The sequence below is a fragment of the Amblyomma americanum genome, chromosome 7 (assembly GCF_052857255.1).
Source record: "Amblyomma americanum isolate KBUSLIRL-KWMA chromosome 7, ASM5285725v1, whole genome shotgun sequence".
Lineage (NCBI taxonomy): Eukaryota > Metazoa > Arthropoda > Arachnida > Ixodida > Ixodidae > Amblyomma > Amblyomma americanum.
In genome coordinates this window covers 35,865,107-35,891,715 of record NC_135503.1, presented here as the reverse complement: position 1 = coordinate 35,891,715, position 26,609 = coordinate 35,865,107, and the positions used below count along the sequence as shown (strand labels likewise).

The following is a 26,609-nucleotide window of genomic DNA, read 5'->3' as shown; positions in this document are numbered from 1 at the left end:
AGACGTGAACCATTGTGAACATTCCACCTCATCAGGTATAACTCGGAATGTTGCACATTCTACGTGAAAACACGGGTACGCTAAGACAAAATGGTGTACATCGCCCACATTGGCAAAACTCGAGTATAGGGGTGAAGCTGTACGGCGTTTCATGTGCAGCCATGCACTCGTGTAAGCGGAGTCAGCGCAATCTCACAATTCACGGGGTCTAACAGTACCTCTTGCGGGGCTAGTTGGTGTAAGATTGTGTAACAAAAGATAAAAAAACGTCAAAATTAGCGCCGTTTTTAATCTTTTGTCACGGGGTCTACGGCGACAGAAGGCGACCACTTTTGCACCGGACGTATTTCAGGAAGATGCAGATGCGACGCGGAGTGGGAATGAGTTAACATATTTCTTCCTCGCACTCTAAACACGAATACATCTACATGAGAGCAAAAAGGAAGTAAGCTGTCCGGCGCACTCCTTGTTGTAAAAAAATGGCGGTGGTTTAGGACTCGTTAATCCTGGAGTGACGCGATAGCTACAGCTGGCCGGGTGGAACTCGCTCAGTTGAATTGCAAAGTGAGTCTTTCGCCGCTCCGCTTCGCTGGGCGTTCCTCCTTCATCTTCGTCCCACTTGAAACTGCGCATGCGCAGAGCTGTTGCAGCTCGGTTTCGCCGGTGCGCCGCGCCGCCGGCAGCAGAAGCTGCTCCGCGCCACGTGGCTGGTCACGTGACCAACCACGCGGCGAACCACGTGATCATCCACGGCGCCGCGCCGCCAGAAGCAGCTGCTCCGCACCACGTGACCAACCACGTGACAGCGTGGTGGCGCAGCCACGGGGTGGCCACGCTGAAGGCTCAAAATACTACCGTAATATAGCTATCGCTACAAAAGGGAGTGCGCTAGAGGACAGCCTATTCCCTTTTTACTCCTTTCTGTTTAGAGTGCACGAGCTTAAAATTACGCTCAAGACAACTACATTCAATTTTTGCTATCTGTGAAATTCAGTTATATGGCTCTTTTTACATATGTTCGTGTTTGTTTTGCAGTAAAGAGCGCATTTATTGCCGATAATATTCCTTTCAATTTGAAGTGTAACATTTTTTTTTTCTGTCGCACGATTCAAACTCCTGACGTCATGAATTGAAGAGGACTCCGTGATAATTCTTTTGAAGTGAATGGCGACGTAACTTTAGCCTCAGGGAGCAGCGATAAAAACATGTCTCGACTTCACCCGCAGTTTGCTCGTGAAAATTGCTTGCAGCAGCGGTACCTGTATTTCATCCTTCGATTTCTTTTTCTAGCTCATAAAAGCTCCGTCTTAATTGATAGCAGCGTCTTTGTCATTAGAACGTGGTGATCTTCCTATGCAAACAAACTTTAATCTGTCCTCAGTGTACCTTTAAGGGAAATCCTGCAGCCTGCACAAAAGCTACTTTAAAAGCGTACAGAATGGAAAGAACGCTAACAGTCAGCGAAGAATTGGTCGTGCACGTCACAAGGTCGCTACCGTCGTTAGTGTAGCGTGAATGGTGCAAACGAGGACGCTGGCTTGCTCGATCGCACGTGACTGCCCCCCCCCCCCCCTTCCGGTTAGCAATAAAGGCGCCGATGGTTCAGCTATTGCGCGTTAAAGAGATATATCGTTCGCGTATCTTCGCACCGTGCATGTGCTGACCACCCGCGTTTGTTTCTTCTTTTCTAACAATGCAATCGTCTGCATCGCCCTTACTCTCACCGCGCACTCAAAGAGGAGCCAAGAAAGCCCAGACCCATCGTCCCCTGGTGACCCCGCCGGCGTCAGCAGAGAAGAAAAAAAAAATAAGCAAACGCGTCGAAAAGTAGGCGGCTAACTGTAACGCACGGGGTCCGGCCTGCGTGACCCTCAGCTTCGTCCAGTTGTTGCACACGTTGACCTTTCACTCAGACTTTTCTCGATTCATCGCGTGGTAACCGGTCGAGACGCGGGAGTTCTAGTTTTACGAGTTTCCAGCGGGCGCGGGCTTGTAAGCGGGATCGCGTTTCCGACACATGCGAGCACGATGCTGACTTGCCTGCTTGCTTGCCCGCAGAATGTCATTAATGCCTCGCGGGAGCCGACAGGGGCGCTCTTTGCTCATCTGGATTAAAGTGGACGATAGCTAACCGGGGGGCCACGGCAGGCGTGTTTGATTTACAAGTGGTGGCGCCTTCTTGAACGCTATGCGCGCGTGACCAGTTCGTGGAGGACATGGTATCACCACTCTATTTTTGTTTGTTCCGTCACCTGAATCTCTCCCGTGGAGAAGTCCTGCGCTGATCAGTGGGGAGCTATAGAGTGCAGACTGGCCAGTCACAAACCAGTCTCCTTTCTTCTTCGTTTCAGATAACTGCACTAACTGCACTGATAATGTCACTTCAGGTCACGTCAGGGGCGCCATGATGGTAGACTTCGCGTAGTTCCCACCAGACGTCCACGGGACTGAGGACAATAAGCGGATTTAATGAACAAAGAGAATGGCAAGACGGACGAGTTGGTGATACATACATAAGAGAAAATAGCGCGAAAGACTGGAACCTACGAATCTAGTTGATCATGTCAGAGACTGCAAATCTTGCATTCCTTCTTTTCATCACTGTGATGTTTTGTAATATCACCCAACGCAGATAACCAGGGAGATTATGGAGGCGTTCTATATGAAGAAAAAAACTAGATTGTGCGTTAGCAGCCCGTCGGTTTGCCTGCATGATAGTGAAGTTCGGTTTATTTGCTTTGTTATCTTGTTTGATTGCGCCGTTTATATTCCTAGTTTCCTGTGAATAAACCTTCAGTTGTGAGTTAGCGCTGGTCCGGTTGTTTTCTTCACTTGTCCCCGTCTTTTGCGCTTCTTCTCCCTTAAGAACAAAGAGGCTGTCGTCTGTGCTTCTGGTCCACCAAAATGGCGGCCAGGGAGTGGGACTAGTGCAGATGTCTTGGGGAACACAGATATACGGCCGAACGTTCTGCTCATGTGATATTTACCCTTGATTATATGCAAGGTGGTGTAAACCTGTAACTTCTGTGCAATTGTTATTTCAACAACGAGAATGCCGATACGTGTTTATTGATGACAAAGACGGCTGGCGCCGTCCGAAGCTAAGGATAGCTCGTCCTATAGGAATTAATAATTTCGCGAACGGTGAGAGCTTGCTGTTGCCATTTTCTTGTCGTCGTCGTTTTCGGGCTGGCGGCCCAATACTTTAACCGCATATATTTTACTGCAGTGACTGCTTAGGTGGTAAATTCTTTTAGCATACCAGACTTTGACAGTAGTGGACTACTTTAAGCACTTCATTTCGACGCGTAACTCTTCATAACTACTCATGCCGGGGAGAGGCAAGCAGACGTTAGTTTTCATTTACCGATAACTATTCATGCCGGGGAGAGGCAAGCAAACGTTAGTTTTCATTTACCGATTTCACTTAGAACCATTCATTCTTTTGAGAAGATGGTGACTCAGAAGAGCGCAGCCGTCAATATTGGCAAAGTTAGCCGGCATGGTGCTTACTGATAGCTGTTGCCAAACGGAGAGTGTACGCAGAGAAACAAGAGTGCGTTAGAAACGCAATTTGGTGCAAGGGCCGAACAAAGAAAAAAAATATTGTGCCGAACAGCATGCCGACCAGTTCAGAGGGTGCGCTTCAGCACCTGTATCTGATCTTGTCGGCTGGCTGACATTTGCCCCTTTTATTCATCACCACTACTAATAACGGCTTACATTCGCTGTACCGGGCCCGGTAGATAAGGATGGTGAGTGAAACTTTTATGATAATATAGTCGTTGACTGCTGCTCGTTCATCCACTTTGTCATCGGAAGCGGCGAGCTGTTGCTTGCTTTACATAGACTCTCCTGCCGGACCGGTCTCGTATGCGTAAGAAGTAGATACTCAAGGACGGCCTTCCGAAGTACGTGTAGGAGGTTATCGTCAGGTTATCTACAATCGGAGAACCACAGAGCAGAAGAGCAACGATTCCTTTTTTCTTCTCTTTCTGCCCGATATAGTTTCGAGATGCGTTTTCTCGAGCGAAGAAGTTTTCATACGACCGTTCGCAAGCATTGTGTCAACGCGAATAAAATGCAGATAGTGACCAAGCTGCGTTCGTTAGTTCGATGCGGCAAAGACATTGTACTAACTACCTCAAGAGTAGAAATTATGCGGACTCTTAGAAGAAGTTTCACATTTAGGAAAGGTCGTTAATGATCTCACACTCTTTTGAATCGGTGAAAAAACAAACAAACCTGCAAGCTTGCATCAAGGAACAAACAAAGCAAACAACCGCCATTACATGAGATCTCGATAGGAGACAAAATCCAAGGCGTAATGCAAGACGTGATTTAAGCCCGCCGTCTTCTTCGTTTGCACAGTCACTTTCTGCACTTCTATTCATAGTCTATCCCACCGCGGCTTCCGTCATGATGCGGAGCTGAGCCCCTATAGAGCAGCAAATGTTGAACTCCCCACAGAACTCGTCTGGCCATGCCCTCCACACTGATTTTTCTAAAATTTGAAAACTCGCACATTGCCTGGTCCCCTGCGGCTGCGGAGTTGAATTACGACAGTTAAACCTCGATGAGACCAGTTGTTTATAATTTTGCGGAATTTGTACTAAAGGAAGCCCGGACAGAACAGGAGGCAGATGCACTGCGTAGAGCGGGTATATCGCACTGAACACGCACCATTACGTTCTCGGCACTTTTCACACGTATGCGGCAGTAGAGCACCTGGAGTAAATGATGAATTTGTAGCAGCCTCCAACACCCGGTAGTATTACGTTGGAGTTACCCGGCCGGCGTTTCCGTGAGATCGCCGGCCTCGATTCTTCTCCCATTCAGTTACATCCGATTTGGACAGGTTCGCAAAGTCAGTTCGAATAAGCCGGAAATTCGAGTAAAGCGAGTTTCAATTTCAAGATATACGTATCGTAAGTTTTTCAAAGCAGCTGAAACGTTGCGATCACAGCCGATACCTGAGCTGCACACTCCAAATATGAATTACGCCTATATGGGTGTAAGCAGGGAGTGAGCTGTCCTCAATGCGCGCCCCCTTTTATAAAAGGGAGTTCACTGTTTAGAGTGCACTAGGTGGCGCTGCCATCAGCTAGCGCTCGGAAACTAGCCACAGGAGATGCTGCTATTTTGAATGCGATTTTCCCAAGTGTTGAGTCTTACGAAGCGCAAAAACTGTTTTTCTCGCCACAGAGTCGTTGCGCAGTCGCTACCGCTATATACTCGTCCCGCAGGGAGGCACTCACTAACGTCCGAGCCCCGGTGAAAGGAAAAAGAGGGGAAAAATATCCGTCACTTGGCATACAGGCGACAACGCGTGCGGCGTCGTCGTCCCTCGGTGAGCCTTGATTCGTCGCCATTAGCAATTCTAACCGGGGACGAGCCGGTGTTAATCCGCACGCTCTGGCACATCTTCGCCTCGGTCCGACGCTATCACCACCGCGACGCGGCGGCGACATTCCGCCACCAACCTCACTGCACGCTCTCAACTGGCCCAGCCGCACTGGACGTGCACATCTTGGAAAGTGCCCTCTCTTTTGAAACGTCTTGCTGCCCTTTTAGGACAGACTCTTTTTTTTCTTTATTTGGATCCATCCTTGCTCGCGTTCTTCTTGCTCAGGTTCGAGATGGTAGTCTACGGCAAACTTTCTTTACTTCTTGCCCGCAGTCTGCGTCGGCGAGTGCTGTTCTGCAAGTCCGAGCAAGGTCGTTACGGCTTGAAACGTGTGAATCCTCCTCTTTCTTTGCGGTCACTTTTTTCTTTCCACTTTTTATTTCGCCTCGAAGTTATAAGAGGGATAAATGTGCTCTAGTACCAATTACGTTCGGACATATGTAGGTCACCAGTGCTCGGGGCTCATTTATTTTCTTTGCATGCGCTCGAGGCACAGAGGGAAGTGCAGGTACTGAACTGAGCAGATATGTCTTGAGGTGCTACAATGTTTTGTCGCGAGCGACGTTTTACATAGCGCGTACGTTTTCCAAACGCTACGCAGACGCGTGAGGCGCTTCCTTCTTGACGCCAGGGGTGGCCTTATACGTCCCCATATATACCCCTTGTATATACCCTTATAATACCCCTTGTTGGGCGTTGCCTTGTACACGCACAGTATTACATGTTATGATGTTATCTTAAAGTTTTTTTTTCTTTTGCGCAATACAGCGCATTGAATTAAACACTAGCAAATGCATATTTCAGCGTTCATCATGAACAGTTAATAGACTGACCAATTATGATCTGGATGCATCCATGGATTCTGTCATTTGCTATATCTTGGTGTTCATAGCGACCTTAGCTACATGTACCATCGGTGGCAAAAGTAACAGACCCCCGCTCCAAGTTCCGGTTCGTGCCACTCTGCGTGGGGGCGCCACCTGACAAAACACTTCTGGTGTAGAGACCGGCGCAGTGGGCCCATTTCTAGACCAGAACTGTTGTGTTAGGTGGCGCCCACACGCAGATTGGCACGGGCCGGAAGTTGGGGGGGTGGGGGGTCTGTTACTTATGCCCTCGATGGTACGTAAGGTCACGATGTAGCATCACCCACGTAACTAATAACGCCAACGATAAGCTGGGATTTCTCCGCCGGAACTTGTCTCACGTCGTACTTGAAACTAATACGTTACAAAATAACTTGTTCCGAACTTTAATAGGCCGCGTCTGTTTAATATCCAAACCAAGCTTACCCAAGTCACCTCCTTAAGAGATTAAAGCGTCTCCGTCTGTACAGTTCTGTACTTTATTACCCCGAGTATCGCCAAGAAATCCAGACGTTGCTTGCTATCTTCCGGATCTCGCAACGAATTCATCTGTCTCTGCCTCCTCAGTAAACTTTCTCTTCATAGTCATCTGCCCGACGATTAATCTCGCTTCCTCACTGTGTTTCATCTCGCACCAACTATAGTAGCTTTGCCATTTTGTAGAACAAACGCTGCCTTTCTTTCAGTCGCTCTTCGTACATGGACATTCTAGGGGTGGAATCTCCTCCCAGAATCATAAGCGCGAAGGATCACCTGCATTTCAAAAGCGCCTTATTTACTAAGCATTACAATAGTTATTTGATTGTTTGCGCTTATCAATATATTATCCGTTGTAGTCTTTCTTGTTTATCTTTTTTCTTTTTGTGGCCACTTACATTAATGACGTTCCGTGCCCTTCGGGATAAAAAGAAATCAATAGAGACGCAAGAGAAATAACCTTCTGAGCCTGAAATACGGGAGAGCACCTATGACAGGCAACAAATACCGGCCCCCTTTCCCCATAATTCAATCGCTTTCTCGCTATAAATCGTACGTGACTACAGTACCCAGAAGATAGGATACTAGAGGCTTACTGTAATGACTTTCGCACACTTAAGTAAAATGGTTCAGTTTTGTTTAAGTCGAGCTTGCTTTCTTAATAGCTCAACCTGCAATTTTAAAATATTACATCGAAACCCACAAGGCCAGATGAAGGGCTTGATCTGACATCATAATAGTGCCGCAGCAGTGTACGTTAAACATCTGGTGACAGCTGCAGATGTGGTGTCGTAGCTTAGAGAGTATACTGGAGGAGCACAAAAATACGATCTATGCCGGTTCTTTGCTTACGTCTTGCGCGGACACTGCGGAACGCGGGCAGCCTGTCCCCAACTCTCGCTCTTTCACGATGGCCGAGAGCGGTGCGGGTTTGTGCTAACGGCGCCGATACGGCCGAGGCGGCGAAGCACCGGACGCTGAGAACGAGCCGTAACGACGGCATCTGGGTCAGAAAGCCCCGTCCGTTGAGCACGACGTGTTGCTCGCCGGTTTTTAAACGCGAAGGCCCCGCTAGCAGGAAAGAGGAGTCATGTCTCCTCTCGCCTCCCCCATCTCATTACGCCGTCAACCTTGAGCGCAGCACGAGCGCGACGGTGGACCACACCGGCGAGGTGACCGGTCGCGGCGAGAACTTACGCGGCGGTTGTCACGCGCTTAATGACGAACAAAGAATCGGGTAAAGGTCGCCCATACACTTCGATGGAAATCGATCGGCGAAGACGGAATTGAATAGAACATTCGTAGCGCGGCGTAGGTACACTATAAAAACTATGCAGCTAAGAAGTTGCAGCGTAATAATGAGAAGAATGAGCGAATGATACTTCTTTCATTCTTTTCCCAAAGTCGTACGTGGCCTGCCTTCTCATGAACGCGAAATGTGCCCGGTGCTTCGTGAGGTGGCTGTCTGGACTTGTCCACTCTCCTTGTATGCGTCTGGTCGCCCGTATGGAATTGATTGTGCTACGCGTGTTAGACGTGGCCGCACTTGTCAGTCCTTGTGCTAAGTAATAGGGCGCGTGGCTACTGATCCGGAGGTCCCGGGTTGGAACCCGACCGCGGCGGCTGTGTTACGATGGAAGCGAAACGGAATGGCGCTCGTGTGCTGTGCGATGTCTGTGCACGTTAAAGATCTCCAGGTGGTCGAAGTTATTCCGGAGCCCTCCACTACGGGACCTCTTTCTTCCTTTCTTCTTTCACTCCCTGTTTTATCCCTACCTTTACGGCACGGTTCAGGTGTCCGCCGATATGTGAGACAGATACTGCACCATTTCCTTTCCCCAACAGCGAATTCAATTCAATTCTAAGAGTATTTACGCGTAACTTGTTAAAATCATCCGCAGCACGTTATTACATATGACTAGCGAAGATTTGCTGTTTTAGCATGGCTCTTCATTCGTTGCTGGATTCAGTTCGACATACTTTAATAAGCCAGTCTCATACTTTCGATCAGATTATTGCAAGATATTTCTGAGTATTAAGGCGTCGTTTTCCGACTCTTGGCCAATCCCCCGCAGTGGGTATGCGCCATTTTGAAGTTGAGGGAAACGACTGCGTAGCCGTCCTGTGCGGAAGTTGCCGTCGCTTCGTCGTTGACTGTTGCATTGGCATTTCTTCCGAAGCTGGTCCTGCTTATTCAGTTTTCCCACATTGGTACCCGAAAACAGACCTGGTACAAGCTTCCAGGTGTCACTAATAGGCGGTGTGCTTGAGAGCGGAACAGATATTACTTAGTTCAACGTTTAAACAAATAAGTCTCGTTCAGACTGAGTCTATATAGAGAACAAACTAGAATCTTATGTAGCACAGGGACACCATCATTTATCTTTTCTTGACTCAGTTCATTCGACAGACCTGCCCCCATATATAGAATTCCGGTCTTTTACATCTGGATTTAAAAATCGACCTATCAAGAAATAAATAGAGGAATGAAAGCAAATATTGCAGATAATATTATTATCTCTGTGCCCGTGTCTTGCATTCCCCAGTGTCCTACCATTAACGATTCCGCGTGCAACTTGGATGTCACGCACCTCCACAATGCATCGCCTTATTATCCGGGTTCCGGAATGGAGGGCGAAGGAATTCGCCACGGTTTCGTGCGCTAGTGATTTTTCCCGCCAACATTTCGCAGTAAATGATGACGCGGCCTTGGTGGCTTGCACGGATACGTCATGTACTATATAGGCTCCTTGAAATAAGGGCATTCCGCACCTAAAGGTATCAGCCATCAGGTGCGGGATGCCTTACACGAGAGCACTCTGCGGAACACATGCCGGTGTGAATCACCTTTTTACACTGATCTTGGGTCATGTAATAAATTAGCAGCGGTGATTCAGTGGTATTTTAGATTTACGCATGCAATGGGAGATGATGCTGCATCTCAGGAAACCCGCTAGAATAAGAGATAACCTGGCTTCCGACATTCATCCACGCTTATACTCCTTCGTTTTCGCGCCGCCTTTATGTAGTCTGTGCCATAAGTAGTGTTTCTGTAATGCCCACTGTTCGGTCAGGGAAAGCGCTAATTTCCCTTGTGAGGGCTTGATTGATCATTAGTGGCCATGTGCGAGTTTTCGACGTGAAGGGGAAAAAAACGCTTCATTTCATGCGCGCTTGATCGTATTCTGACTGGCTTCCGGTCTGGATAAAGAAGGCACCCTAAGTTCGGCGGGACGTTAACCCAGCCTTCTTGCTACTGGGGCAAACTTGATAAAATAATGATTACCTCCACTGCGACTGCGTGTTCCTGTGCATTTCGTGCTGAACAATACATTGTCTTTTTAACGCACATTTCACATAAGAGCAATGTCGTCGCAACTCCTCAAAAGGAAGCTTGTAGGGCCTTTCTGCACCAATGCTGTTCAGCTGCACGCATCTGGCTCAAGAGGGACCTAAATTTACTCTCTTCAAATAAGGCAACAACGCCGTGGACGCATGTGATCGCTATCAATGGTCTTTCATCCATTACAAAAAAAAATTCTAGACAGTCCACAGACTCTCCATAGACTTCTGTCTATAAACTCTATAGACCATCTATACACAAACCCTAGAGAGCAGTCTATAGGCAATACAAATCCCATAGACAGTCTACAGACAATCTATAGATTTATGGCCATACACTTTTAGTAGACTTTTGTATATGGACAGTCTATAGACTACGAATAGACGTAAGAAATATCTATAGGAAGGAAATAGAGTCTATAATAAGTCTATAGACTGTCTATAGACTACTTTGGTAAGGGATGGGCGAAGAACCATTCGGATCGAAAATTCTGGAAAGCGTTCATTAGCGTGATCATCGTTCCAGCCGTCGACGTAGCCTCTAGGCATATGTTGTGTGGAAGTACAGGGCCGCTATACCGGATGCGGGGGCAGATGCAGCGGATACGTCACGGCTCATTTATGGGCCTCGTAAGCGCCTTCCCCGCACGCAGAGCTGCTCCGTTCTTCGTACGCCTCTTCTTTCTCCGTCCGCTCGCTGGCGTGTACGAGAGGAGAGAAGGGCGAGCCGTTCAGACTCATTATTTACACACGCGGCCTTGCGCATAGTGAGCAGCTTGGCTCCGGACATTCCTGCGGTTCAATGGAAGCTGCGCATGCCTAAACGGAACCCCGTCCCCATCGGTTTGCTCTTGCATCGCTGCTATAGCTGCGTAGTAACAACAGCTGTGCAGCGTTTGCGGCAGTTGTAGTAGCAGTAGTTGCAGAAATCACTCATAGTGCCTTACGCCAGTGCCGATTGTCTTAACATATAAACAGACTAGCAGCAGCAGTAGAGGCAAGAGTAGTACTCACAGCAGTAGATAGAATAGTAGTAGCATCTGGAACGCTAGCAGCCGCAGTAGCTGTAGTAACAGTGTCCGAAGCAAAAAAAGTGGCAGCGGTAGAAGTAGCAGCATTAGAGGAGGTAGTTATAGTATCAAGTTGTACTAATAGTAACAGCCCTAGTAGCAACAGCAGTCGAAGTAACATTAGCATCTGTAGTAGTAGTAGTAGTAGTAGTAGTAGTAGTAGTAGTAGTAGTAGTAGTAGTAGTAGTAGCAGTAGTAGTAGTAGTAGTAGTAGTAGTAGTAGTAGTAGTAGTAGTAGTAGTAGTAGTAGTAATAATGTGCCTGTTATCGTGGACGTATCACTGACGTCACCACCTGTTGTTATGTGATCATGCCTGTGGCCTATGAAATTTCAGGAGTGGACCTCGTAGGAGAGAGACGTAGCCATGTTCAACACTGTAGAGGGAGGCAAAGGGGCAGGTTTCTTTCTTGACTTTCGCAAAGCTCTTGATCAGCAAACCTCTCGTGAATGCGTGTTTGCGCGCCGGGAAAGTTCTACATGGTCTATTCTACGGTCTACAATATTCTATGATCTGGCTCCCTGGGTCTGTCAACCAACGCAGTATAAATTAAGATCTCATACTCTACATCTGTATACCGAATTCAGAGGTGTCGCGTCATTATACAGTTTAATGACTTAATTATATGTTCCTAATCTTTTACTGTGCCGTTTCTTACTGCTTGCATGATTTTTTTTTTACCTGTCTCCAAAGCGTGGGTTTACCCTGAGGTAATTACGAGAGCATAAATCACCAAAAGTATTTGACAGAACACCCGTCGCGTTGACTTAGTGGCTATGGCGTTAGTCTGCTGAGCCCGAGGTCACGGGATCGAATCCCAGTCCCAGCAGCCACATATCAATGGATGCGAGGTGCAAAAACGAGATCGACGACGTCACTGCACGTGAAGCCAAATGTGGTCGAAATTAATCGTGACGCCTCCACTTAAGCATTTCTCTTAGCCCATGTGCAGCTCGGGACGTTAAACTGAACATAACGCAGCATTCATAACACACCATAACATAACATCACCTAAAAGATTGTAACGTAGGATGACATAACCTAAATTAACGTAAAGCAACGCAACGTAACATACCTAAACTAACTTAACGTGACATTACCTAGTGTAACATAACATAACATAGCATAACATAAAATTACCTAACATAACATTATGTATCTGAACCTAAAATTAACTAACGTAACATAACGTACCATAACAAATGCCAGACCGTTAAGCCTGCCTTCTCTGCATACACAAGGTAGAACAAAAGGTGACATCTGTCGCCGTTTGCACCACGCTTCGGACACAGCAGCAGAGAAATGCAGAGAAAACACGAGGAAATGTCCTCCTGCAAAGCGCGACTTCAACGTTATTTTCGTACGGACTTGGCAGTCCATCGTTCGAGCTCGACTATTCACCGACACTACGAACGATGAAATTATCGTTAGTCGTAACTTTTAATCTCATTTCTGCCTTCTTTATTTTCGTTTTGCAAAAAAGCCCTCTTGCTCTTTATGCGTTGCGTCATGCGGATGTTGCATTGCAAAGCGCTAGCTCAATTCCTGGTTATAAAGCGCTGGAAGGCGCTCTAACGAATTCCCCTCGTTCGCACACGCTTTCCGCATTTCCCCGCTTCGGCTTCCTCTCCGGTATTTTCGGATGGCTGAGAAGATCGGTTTCTGGCAACGTTTCAGATGCAAACGAGCGAGTATATGTATAATCCGATGGTGCAAGATAAGATGCATATACTTGTTCTTGCCCCGATAAGTGGCGCTTATATTTGTCATACGAGCTGTCACGGGGGAGCTGTGCCCTTCCTTGCGCCCAGGCGGCAAGCCTTCGTTAACTATACCGACCGCCACGTTAAAAAGAAAAAGTGGCAGGCGGTTTAGCATTGCTACGCACGAAATACTGTGCGAAAGCACAATTTCTGGCAGGTGGGCACCACCGCCACGTACCTGAAAGCGCGATTGAGGTGTCCGCCGACCGAGGGAGTCAGTTGCACTGAAAGCAGGAAGAGGTTTACAACAGGTAGGAGATGGAAGAGCGAAGCACGCAGGCACGCTGGCGACCCAAACCCTGAGGCGAACAAGAGATGCAAGTACAAGCTAAGGATGTAGCAAGGCATCGTTAACGATCTTTACTGTGCGCCGAAACCGAGACCTCACGTCCCCTTAGCCTGTGAACGTTAGCATAAGGACGAGGTTTACGACCTCCTGGAATGCTCCACAACGTTTCTGGTGGCGTTTCTCAGCACACGCGTACTCTTCGGGTGTTGTTGGTTTTCGAGGGCATTAGGCTTAAGTATTTTCTGGCTTCTCTCCTGCTTTCCTTTCCTTTATTGTCTTTTTGAAAGCTAATACAATAAGCTGAACTTTCTCGTGCCTGCAAGGTTTCGTAGCGTAAGAGCTGCATTGCGTAAAGCGCGCAATATCTTCCATCGATGAGGAGGCTGCGTCTGGCACGTACAAAGAGTGCTGCCGCCCGCCGCCAGAGGGCAAAGGTGGCAAAGGTACATAAGGTTCAAGGCGCTCTGAAGCGGCAGCTTTCTATTGTGCTCAGTTCCGCTTCGCTATGGCCGCTGCCAAGAAGCGCAATTTGCGCTCGCGTCCAAATAAGATAACGGGTCGCGTGAGTGAAAGTTGCCGAAGGTTGCCGAAAGTTGCCGACGCGTTCCCCACGGCCGACCCGCGCACGGCTATGCATGTGTTTAACTCGTTAATTCTGCTGGACCGACGACTTCCGCTCGTGTAGGCGTACTGTGATTTATGTCCTGCGCATCTAATTCCACCTGTAACAGCCTCAAGATAGAGCCTGAATAATAACTTCACCACCGAGCGCTAATTTTTTTCTGGAACGCTGCCCGCTTTCCCTCTATGCCCCCCCCCCCCCCCCCCCCCCATGCACACACACATACATATACCATAGAATTTTCCTCGCATCTTCAAAATTAAAAAAAAAACTGGAAAACATCTGTTGCCTTCCTAGAGCTGCACCTATTTCAGGCACTGCCACAACTGCAGCACAAGCACAAAATAAGTGACAAGGTCTATCGTTGTTATTCCTTTTGTTTGCTGTTGTTTCTCGCTATTTTCTGTTGCGAAAAAGTACGGGTATAACCTTTTATCCCGCGGGGGTGGGAAAAATATTTAGGAGCGATCAATTGGATTGATACGGAGGAAGTGCGACAGCATTATTTTTTCACTCGTCAATATATTCTAATTCTAATTCAATTTCAATTCTGATTGTATCCTACTTCAGACCACGCCACTACTCATAATGTGCTACATGAATAGATCGCGGCGAGTCCTCACACCAATCAATGAATAATGAATAAAAGCCTTATTGAATTCCCGGTACTACCGGTGCCGTGGCGCAGTGGTTAAGCGATGCGCCCCTGCACCGGAAGGTGGCTGTTTCAAACAGTCACCGATGGGTCTTCCGAGACCCAGGTTGCTTTTCCCGAGTAATGCGGGAAGGTATAGCTACCCCAAGCCTCATTTTTGCACAGACAGTTATTCGGTAGGCTGTCTATTTAGCGCGTAGGTCTGCTGTTGTCTGAGCGATTTTCTTAGTTATATTCATTTTTACAAGTGCAGCCAAGAAGAAGGGGGACAATAGACGGACGGATGTCAGGATGCAGGTGGATGGCCAGAATTTGATCCCATATTCACGGGCTCAGCAGCCGAACGCAGTAACCACTGAGCCACCGCTGCGAATCGCTGAGGTTAGAAACTCCCCGGTGTAAGCGTCGTTGGCATCGTTGCCGTGGCCGAGAGCTTCCGCGTTAATCTAATAGCCAAAGACATTTCTACCCAGCCCAGCTGGGTATAGATGTGACAGAAACATGTCGCGTGCTGTCACGTGACAGAAGAGAAATGCGGGAACGGGAATGTCGCTCTCAGAAAAGTACTCTTTACGCTCAGGTGATTTTGCACAGAGCTGGCCTTCGAAGGCCCCAGAGATGATCACTTTCTCTTGTCACGTGATCACTTTCTCATGTGGTTCTGCTGTCGCGGTGGGCCTCCGCACTGGACAAGGACGGAAAGTCTGCAAGCTTCGCATTCTGCACGGTGTGCATGCCAGATTTTCAAACATTCTTGCGCTTGCACAAAAATAACAATTCAGGTCGAAGTTCACATGGATGGCGATAGAGGGCACCCACGCATCTGTATGCATGGTCAGGTATGCATACTGTATGCTGCATATATGTCCATGTATAAGTAAGAGGAGAAGGAGGAGGAGAGGTTTTAATGAATCAGGAGAGGTCTGCCTGGATGTATAGGTCGGATAGATTCATTAATGTTATTATCCACCTACACATCGGTGAAGAGCAGGATATTGAACTGCCCTTGAGGCGCCACCCATTCAGCCATATTGCCGACGCTTTCCTATGGCGCCTCCGGAGAGCAAGCTGCATGCTGTCGGCGGTGAAGCGGCACTACTGAAATGCGGATCTAGTCAACGAAGAAGGATTGATGGTGGTGCGAAAAGAGATAGGCGATATGTATAACGGATGGATTAACGTCTTTATTAATGGGGTAAAGGGCAAACTGACCCCAGGGTGATGGCCCTGTATTGGTTTGCTGAAAACGAGGCCGACGACATTGAGAGCAGTGAGACGGATGCGAGCAAAGTGGTGTAGGCTTCGACAACCTAACCTGAAATGACGGAGCGACGACACTGAACCTTCGATTGCGCCGTGCAGCTGCATAACCGATGTAAAAGAGAAGCACCGGCAAGAGAGCACAGAAGCGCATCGCTACGTTGTTGGTTGGTTTTCTCGTGTATGCACGGAGCTGCTATTGATTTCTTCAACCCTCCATTATTCCAGGTTATGCTGTCCAACCCTGTGCAGCAAAGATATCTAGACGCACAGGACTGGGGCCAAAAATTGACATAACTGAGTATCCTCGTAAATGTGCACATTAATTCAGACCTTTTGTGTTTTGGCAGTTATACTGTGGCTATGTATGAGCGGCTCAACGAACCGAAATTCGTGGGCCAACGTAATATGCTTCCGAATTTTCAATAACTCAGACGCCGGTGGATTTAGACCAAGACGCATTCTTCCGCTTTATTTCAGCGCCGCAGATTTATTTTGATGGCGATCCAACAAAGAAGTTCCTGCATCTTTATTGCATGGCATTGCACCCCCTCGCGAGACATTCAGCGTCACGTCGTAAAGAGGTATTTCGGCCACACCACTTGATGCACGCAAGGGCGACAAGAGAAATGTTTCTGCATACCTGAACAAACCGGGCACAAAAGTGAGCACAATCACACAATATGCATTGGCCTTTTCAGACCACAACCACAGTGGAGATCCTTCGTTTGCACAGAAGACTTTATGCAGACGACAACAGTCTCAGCTCTTCTGTGCCAAGAATGTTCACTATTTCTTGCCCCCTCAGTTATTTTGGCAAGCGGTTATCTTGCCTTCGCATTACATGTCCTGCCCAAGCCAATTTCTCCCTCTTGATTTCGACCAGGGTGTCATTAAACCGCGTTTGTTCCTTCACCCACTCAGCCCGCTTCCGGTTCCTTATCGGTACACCTATAATTTTGCTTTCCATAGCTTGCTGCGTTGTCGTCAACTGAAGCTGAACTCTATTCTTTAGCCCCCACGTTTCTGCCCCATAGGTGAGTTCCAGTAAGATGCAGGTGTTGTATACTTTTCTCTTGAAGGATATTGGTAAACATCTATTCGGGCCGCCGCGGTGGCGAAGTGGTTATGGCCCTCGGCTGCTGGACCGAAAGACGCGGGTTCGACCCCGGCCGCGGCGGTCGAATTTCGATGGAGGCGAAATTCTAGAGGCCCGTGTACTGTGCGATGTCAGTGCACGTTAAAGAGCCCCCGGTGGTCGAAATTTCCGGAGCCCTTCACTACGGCGTGTCTCATAGCCTGAGTCGCTTTAACACGTTAAACCCATATAAACCAAACCTAACCAAACTGTCATTCATGATCGGTGAGAAGGTGTCATATGCGCTCTACGCCATTCTTGCGCATTCAGATGCGAGGCATTTAATCGAAATGATAAGGTCGTTGCCATTGTTTCGAGGGTGTTCTCTGAGAGGCATATGCCGCTTCGTTTTTGGGTTGCATTCTAAATTAGTACCTCCAATGAAAGGGCTATGCACAAAATCGCATTTGACGTAATGATGCATTTAAGCGTTAGATCCGAACAATACATTGAAATTAAATACAGAATTATAACTTTTTGTTCACATATTTTGTAAAATCGCAGCAAAATTTAGCTGAAAGGGAACCGGTGTTAACAAGAAGCGGCACAAATTACATAACTACCTATTTGGACTAAACTCGGTATAAACCCGCCGCGGTGGCTCAGTAGTTACGGCGCTCGGCTGCTGACCCGAAAGACGTGGGTTCGACCCCGGCCGCGGCGGCGGAATTTCTATGAAGGCGAAATTCTAGAGGCCCGTGTACTGTGCGATGTCAGTGCACGTTAAAGAAACCCAGGTGGTAGAAATTCCCGGAGCCCTTCACTACGGCGTCCCTCATAGCTTGAGTGAGTCGCTTTGGGACGTTAAACCCTAATAAACCAAACCTAAACTGGGTATTAAAATGGTGCATTATTAGCATTATACTGCAAAAGTTCCAATGAATTATATCACAGTCAGTGCACATGTTACAGCAGCTAGTACATGAGCAATACTACACAGAAAGCCACTTCAAACCAACCATATGTGAAATAAGAATAAAAAAAAACTGGCGAGAAGTAAACTAAAGACTATGCAAGGACTGCGTCCAGTTGTTTAAAAAATAAAAAAAAACTACAAGGCTAACCGGCCTGCCGGAACGATACCTAAACGATGCAAAGAGTTAAAGGCGTGTCGCTAAACCCAAAGGCAGCAAAAAGTGGCGCATGACACAAAGAAATTAAAAGATAAGGCAATGGCTAGAACTGAAGAGTGTGAAAGGCTGCTGCCAATCACTGAAAAATATATATAAAATAAAAATTCAAAAATAAGCAGTCAAGTTGGAATCCAATCATAACGTTGAGAACATCATACAAAGAGCTAAGAACATGTTGCGGGGCATGTTGCTAGCAAGTACGGTGACAAAAGGTTGGCGCAAACTTCATAAATAACGCAAGACTGAATGTACATTGTGCTCAAGTAGTCTACTAGCAGGAGCTACATGCAAATATCAGACAACTAAAGCACCAAAGCTTCCTTATAGTTTAAAACATAATGTTGGGTACGCAGCCTAACGTTATTACTGGTACAAGCTGCTGACAATGTGCCTCTTGTAGTCCTGCCTAATGCAAAAAATATATAAAATGTGGTAAACAATTCTGCTCCGCAGTAGACGTTTAGTCTTTATTTACCACTGGCCACTGACTTTATTTGTCACTGAAATTGAGGCAGTTTAAATTAGGGCTAGCTCCCGTTTAACACTTAAATGAACGCTAATGCTTCCACGCATAGGTCTCCATACCCTGCTTTTTAAGAACACTCGGAAGTTGCTTGACAATCCTTTTAGCGCACACGACTAATAGCGGGGACAGAAGGGTTTGGTGTCCACGTGAAATAAGGGTGGGTGAGAGGAGAGACCACAGCGAAAATATTTCTGAGGAACACAGCGAAAGAGAGTGACCCTACCGGGCGCGTGACGTGGCTACTAAAGGATGATGTTTTAGCCATTGCGCTCGAGGTCCGCAATTACAGCTTTTTATTTATTTTGGTCGTCTTCTGTAGTGCCGTTGGTATATGTGCCTAGCAGAAGCATTAAAGTCACCGACGCTTTGAAGACATTCATATGGAGTCTCTGTCGCTCATAACGTTTCGCGCTGCGAAGCAGAATCTACCGAATGTGTTAACCTTCAGGAACGCTTCCATGGCTCATACACACGCACGCGTTCAGGTATTTGTCTCACGCTGTGCAGGTCATGGTCGCTAGCACCAATTTCTCATTTCTCCTTTCCCATTAGTTTCCTTATTTCCTTTTGCTTGGTTCCGAAACTTGTCTCAGGCATCTTCTCCCCCCCCCCCCCCCCCCCCGCTTGTTTGTTTCCACAACTATGAGCATTATCTTAAATTCCTTCTTGCTTCGTTCCTCCGACAAGAATTACCTTAGCCGACCAGCGAATATAATGAGAACTAGTCCGAGCAGGGACACGGGGGCGCCATATTGTCGATTTTATTTCAAGGGAGTGGGAAAGGGGGATTTGAGCCCCAGGAGCCTCCCCTAATCTCCTCGGCTCGCCACTGAAACTTACTGCACTGATTCTACGCAACAGTATCGAACGGTTTCAAAGAAGACGAATTTTAGTAGTTGCTTATGCACGCTGCCCAGTCCCCCGCCGTGGGCATGTGCCATTAAGCCTGAAGACATCATCATCCTCCTCCTCCTCATTATCATCATTTCATGCTCCAGCGTGCAACGTTCACGACGGATGACAACGAAGATGCAGATGTCAGGAGACCCGCGCGACGAACAGGTACGCGAGCCGCCCAGTCCGCGTCATGGGTCTTCTGTCCGAAGGTACGCCGCTCTCCTGGGAGGAAACGAAGCGTCGCTGCGAGTACGTCCGGCGCCGCGGCATCCTGCAGTTCATCAAGCTGTACCACGAGACGCGCCACCGCCGCAACGACAGGCTGCTCTGGGGCGACGAGGTCGAGTACATGCTGGTGCGCTTCGACCACGACCGCCGCCGCGTCCAGCTACTCTTGCGGGGCGCTGAGATGATCCGCCAGCTGAACGAGCGCGAGCTGCAGACGCCCGCCACTGCGGGCCTCTGCTCCTGGCACCCCGAGTTCGGCGCGTACGCCATGGAGGCTGTCCCCGTGCTGCCATACGGGGACACCATTGCGCACTGCAATGTCGTCGAATGCAACATGCGCAAGCGGCGCGCCGAGGTGAGCTCACTGCTGGGTCCCGGCGAAGAGATCATGTGCATGACCGTGTTCCCGAGGCTCGGTTGCGGCGCGTTCACCCATCCCTCGTACGAGCCCTCACTGGACTCGGTGTTCATGCCGTCGCTGTTCGTGCCAGAGCAGATGATCTACCCATCGCACCCGCGCTTCGCTACGCTCGCCCGCAACATCCGTATGCGGCGCGGCAAGCGAGTCGTCATCAATGTGCCCATCTTCCGGGACGTGAACACGCCGCAGCCCTTCGTCGAGGACCTCACCAGGCTGGGCGCGGACGACGAGGCCCTGAGCGCCGCTCTGCCCGACCACGTGTACATGGACGCCATGGGGTTCGGCATGGGCAACTGCTGCCTCCAGGTGACCCTGCAGGCGTGCGATATGGCCGAGGCTATGAGGCTGTACGACCAGCTGGCCAACGTGTGCCCCGTGATGCTTGCGCTAGGCGCGAGCAGCCCCGTATTCCGCGGCTACCTGGTGGACAGGGACTGCCGGTTCGACGTCATCGCAATGTCTGTCGACGACCGGACAGACGCCGAGATGTCCACGGTGCGGCCGCGCTACTCCAGCATCCCCTGCTTTATCTGCGCCGACAACGAGCGCTTTAACGACGTGCCGCTCGCCCACAACGCTGAAGTCTACCGGCTCTTGCGCTCCGAGGGCGTCGGCCACGGTCTCGCCATGCACCTGTCGCACGTCTTCGCCAAGGACTCGCTGTCGCTTTTTGCGGAGAAGCTACGGGACGGTGAGGACAACGACTACGACCACTTCGAGAACCTCCAGTCTACGAGCTGGCACTCGCTGCGCTTCAAGCCGCCGCCACCCAACACGGACATTGGATGGCGCGTCGAGTTCCGGCCTATGGAGCTGAATATGACCGAGTTCGAGAACGCGGCCTACGTTGTGTTCCTCGTGCTCCTCACGCGGGCCATCCTGACCTTCGACCTGGACCTCGTGATCCCAATCTCCAAAGTGGACGAGAACATGCACATCGCCCAGAAAGTGGACGCAGTCTTGAACGAGACGTTCTGGTTCCGCGAGGACCTGGCTTCTTCGTCTTCGCAGGGGGCCACGGAGCCGAGCGCAGTGCGGATGACCGTGGGCGAGATAGTGAACGGCAAAAGCAGCGTGGGCTACCCGGGCCTGGTGCCCTTGGTTCGCACCTTCTTGAACAGCGTCGAGGAAGTGGACGTGAACACCCGGTGCACCGTGGAGCAGTACCTGGGCCTCATCGAGAGGCGCGCCTCCGGTCAGCTGATGACCGCGGCGCGCTGGATTCGCCGGTTCGTCACCTCCCACCCGGAGTACAAGAAGGACTCCGTGGTGAGCGAGGGCATCGCGTACGACCTCGTGGGCCGCATAAACCGACTGCAGCACAACTTCTGGTGCTGCCCCGAGCTGATCGGCACGCCGGCTTCGAGGACGACGGCGACGCCTCCCGGCTCTCTGACCACGTCGGGGACGTCGTCGCCTTCTCGCGACTACGACGAGCAGCAGCGGGCCCGACGCAGTTCGGCGTCGTCGCTCTCTAGCTGAGTTACTAGGCGCCCATTGAAAAGTGCGGACTATTATGAACGAACTAATTGCGGGAAGGAACGGGCAAAACTTTATTTACTAACGAAAGCAATAAGAAAATGTGCGGATTAATTGACGGAGTTATTACTGCAATTTCTGTGGATGTTCTCACTTGCTGTGTTTTGTGTAAGCACACGTAACAAATTTACCGCCTGCGCCCATAATTGCTGCAAAAGGGGCGTAAATGTATCAAGCAAGAGGTAGACAGCTGATTTGTCGATCAAAACTCTTGCCGTGCAGAGCGAGGCGCCATGCACGTGTGATTTCGGAATTACACTGCTCGCGTGCAAATTCACACGACACATTTCCTCTAGCTCTCTTCAGCATTGACCAAATGACAATGTCAAAGAACGTCAGACGCCTTTTTATTTGTACGCGCTATCAGCTGACCTGCTGCAGTATAATAGGGAGTATCAGGGCGTGCAAATAATTTCTCTTCAATATATCCCTGCGTTCACGAAAGTTTCGTACATTTTATTGCTCAATATTCAACGTTTCCGTAAACAGGATACAGTCTATCCTTTTCTTGAATAAATACATTGCTGATTACCCGCGAGTGGCCGCTAGGGGGCCCCCTTTCTTCGCTTTTTGCCTATACTTCCTAGCTCCATCTTTTTGATCGAACACTCAACAACCGAACAGGCCTTGCGTTCAGTGAGAAATTGATCTTTTTCTCTCTTACGGCATCGGCGCGCAATGCGGCGTAACACATGAACTTCGTCGGCAGTGTAAGCACTGCAAGTGGTAGCAGGCACGTACCACCGTCATTTGTCAACGACACGCATCATTTCACAGCACTGGTTATGCTCGCAAGTCAAACTTTCTGCACTTGCCGAGAGAAATAATTGAGAGGTCCCGGCTTTCGGCCCTCGACCTACTTCTTTGCTGTTCTTCACTTTGACCGTTTTCCCGTGTGCACCGCAGCAGAGCCTCTTTGATTCTTAGTGGCTGAGGATAAAAGAATGGAAAAACAAATTATCTTTCTCTTGATCATGGTCTACGTCGGCCATCATCGTTGCCTCAAGCATTGCAGCCCCCGTTGCAGCCATGCAGCCTACCCTTTCAGCAAAATAATTGGTTTTTGGGGAAAGGAAAATGGCGCAGCATCTGTCTCATATATCGTTGGACACCTGAACCGCGCCGTAAGGGAAGGGATAAAGGAGGGAGTGAAAGAAGAAAGGAAGAGAGAGGTGCCGTAGTTTAAGGACTCCGGAATAATTTCGGCCACCTGGGGATCTTTAACGTACACTGACATCGCTCAGCACACGGGCGAAACGTCGTCTAAACTACACTCTGAACAGGAATTGGCCTATATATGGAGTAAAAAGGGAGTAAGCAGTCCTCTAGTGCACTTGCTTCTAGGGACAGCGTATGCAGTCTAATTTCCGGAGTGGATTTCGATCACCAAATATACAGAATGCTGCAGAAGTCAGGTGTGCAGCGAATGGCCAGAGACTACTTAGATTTTATGGCAAGTCAAACATAACTATGACATAAACAGGCGATATAATAATAATAATAATAATAATAATAATAATAATAATAATAATAATAATAATAATAATAATAATAATAATAATAATAATAATAATAATAATAATAATAATAATAGTAATAATAATAATAATAATAATAATAATTGTTTTTGGGGGGGAAAGGAAATGGCGCAGTATCTGTCTCATATATCGTTGGACACCTGAACCGCGCCGTAAGGGAAGGGATAAAGGAGGGAGTGAAAGAAGAAAGGAAGAATAGGTGCCGTAGTGGAGGGCTCCGGAATAATTCCAACACAGAAGTTCCAATACAGAATCTCAGTTTGCGCCTGTCTTCTGCGGTTGTTCTGTCTCTTGGCGCTTCTATGCTTGGCCACACCAATGGGAATGTTTGCTCTGCCGTTCAAAATTATCTCCTAGAATCAAAACGTCTACCTTCATGAGCTTTCGTCCTGCCCATCCCAGTATCAGCTTCTGTATTTCGGTTTTTACAACCTCTTATAGTAATCCCTACCCCTTCTTTGCCTAAATTTTAGTTTGTATGACCCCCCTAACCTCCTGCAACCACCTCGGCTACGAAAACTGTGCGATCCAAATTTTGGTAGGTCATCCCATGCTTGCCACATGCAACTGGTCATTTAAATAGTCACCGCCTGGTTATGGCCAATCCCCCTTGTGGGTATATGCCATTGTGTGAGGTCAACAGCAACAACAACAACAACAACAACAACAATTTCGACCACCTGGGTATCTCTAACGTGCACTGACATCGCACAGCACACGGGCGCCTTAGCGTTATTCCTCCATAAAAACGCAGCCGCCGAGGACGGGTTCGAACCCGGGAACTACGGATCTGCGATATAATGCAAAAATAAAATTCAGCACAGAGATGCTGCGCATGGTAGTGTCACAGCAGGTGAGATTCAAGAGCTCCTCGCGGTGGACGGTAGAGCGTTAGTACATTAAATGTGTGTCCAACATTCTCGGACAAAAATTTTGAAAAATGAAAAGTTGTATGACACTGCTATGGAAATATTGACGGTTACTGTTCATTCTTCTGATATGTAGCAAAATCTTCCCCTTAAAATATTTCCATCGATCGCAAAGGTCAGTTAAGACTGCCGTAGAAAACCAAGGGGGAACGCTTTTGACGATAGCAAAAAATGTTAATAGAAAAAAAAAGGTGCAAGACTGCCATCGGGTGATCTGCGAATATATTGATTGTTATGATGAAATCTTACATTGTATGAAAAAATTGCGCTCATAAACGGTTTCCCGCTCAAGATTGCTTTTTTCCAGAATTGTTGGGTATGCAAGAGCCCCATAACTTTAAAGAATTCTGTGCTTGTCACCTTATTGTTGAACGCATGCTTACCTGCAAGCCTTCCCGCCGCTTGCTACGCGCTGCATGGTTCAAGGCGCCCGCGCGCTACTTCCAAGCATTGATTGCAATCTTCCAGGCAGTCGTGCCGACAGATGCACTTGCCTGCCTCTGACCTTCGCAGACATGCCGCGAGCTGCGAGTGGCAAACAATAATTTTGAGGCAAGATGTAAAATTACGGGACGAAACACGAGGAAACTCTGTATATTCAGCTGCAAAAGAAACACCAAGGTTTGGTCGGCGTTCCTCTATCCTTGTTGACATCGATTTTTTACCCAACCAAACGAGATGCCGTCAAATCTTAGATATCGACAAGTAATTAATATCATTTTAACTTCGTTGTCGCTTTCAATGTTATCTCAGGTAAGCATCACACATACCGTTCAATTGACTAAAGGTACAGACATAAAGCGTGCATAAATGCGAGTGTAAATAAGATGCTCTTCTTACTTACACGAAGTTACACGTCGCACGCATGCTTACATCGTTGCGATAACTGTACTCGTGGATGATGATCTAAAGGAGTGCCATGAGGACAAAAACGAGCAGACCGCCGAGAGAGAATCAAGTGGTCGGACTTAAAAAGAAAGCACAGGTCAATTCCGCCAGGTCGTACTCGGAAAAAAAAAATGTACCGGGTCCGTCCAACGTACAGCCTTTGTCAAAATTTTAGAGTCCAGGGGAGCTTGCTCCTAAGCCGTGAAATGGAGCTCTTGTAGCGTCCGTGGAAGCCCTGAACTGCGGAAGGAGGGAGGTAGAGTTCCTCATACATTCAAGAAGTTCTCAATGCTGGACGTGCATAACGACCGAGAATGAAATCTCCTTGGGCTCTAAACTTTTCACAGAGGCTGCACCTATAGGCACAGCCTTAAAAAACACTGCTTGGATCCGTCCGACGTACCTTCTTTTAGCCACATGATGCTTTATTGTCGACTCAGCGGCGAAAGTCGATGCTTAAACCAAGGGCTAGAGGTTTATTTTTGTACGTAGTATCTGCCATGACAGGTACTATACTTTCCTTATCATAAAACGTACGAGGTGCACACATATTCGCTGCTTGAAGAAGTCACCGTGACTCCCGTTTTTTTTTTTTTTGGGGGGGGGGCAAGAATTCTTGCAAGGGAGTTGGCTTAGCAAGTTAACAAGACTAAACATCTAAAGAATTTGACGACTTCAAATGCACTGTACACAAGGAAAATGTGTACTGATCTGGGTGACTGTGCGGATTGTTTATAAATTGATTCATTAAGCAAACGATGCTTCAGGGCGCCCACCCCTAAAGATATCAGCGAAAATCCACAATCTGCGCGCCTTATATAACGCAGTCCAACACCCACGTGACCAAGTACCTTGACTAACCCCTGCCGGCACTCTTCGCCTGCGTTCAAAAATGTTTTGCAGTGAAGGCAGTTTCAACGAAGACGTGGAAAGCGAGAGCCAGGATGCTGCCTCCATCTGTTGGAGGGCGCACAAAACACGGAGATGGATGAAGGTAGAATAGTGGTGTACAGTTGACGCTCGATAACTCGATCCGGCCTGATTCGAACTTCAGTTTATTCGAAGTGATGTTTGGATTCCTTCGACATCAGGTGTATTAAAAAAATCCAATCTATTGGCTGCTTTATAAAGCTATTTATCGGTTCCCTTGAAGTTTTAACTATCAAGAGTCGACTTAAAGGAGACATTGTTCAAGGAATACCTGCAAGGACCAAAGAAGACTTTACTATTCGCTAAAAAGAACCATTATGGTTGAAAAAATTAGAGCATTAAATTTATTTTTTGACAAAAGTGAAACGATGTTGAGATTTAAAAAAAATGAAAATTAGTTTTCCATTTTTTAAAAGGTCAACATCATTGTACTTCTCGTCAAAATGTCTCCGAAATCAGGAACAGGAACCTGGGAAGGCGCAGTTATTTTTGAGATTTTAAGCTTATAGCGATGACGGAGAGTACAATGTTGGCTAGAAATCTGACGGTAAGATTTCTCTCCGTGTTAGGTTTAAATTTCTACGCGGTCCACAACATAGCTGAGCTTCTCTGATCACAAAAATTGTTCGTGGTCGACCTGTATGACTTCAATTCCTTTCGAACATATAGGAAAATGAAGAAAAAAATGTCTT

General features: G+C 48.0%; 1 pseudogene; it reads left to right on the top strand.

Annotated features, from left to right (window-relative positions):
• Nucleotides 1-19,626: 19,626 nt before the first annotated feature.
• On the top strand, nucleotides 19,627-21,658 carry LOC144097053 (glutamate--cysteine ligase catalytic subunit pseudogene; annotated as a pseudogene).
• Nucleotides 21,659-26,609: the final 4,951 nt, after the last annotated feature.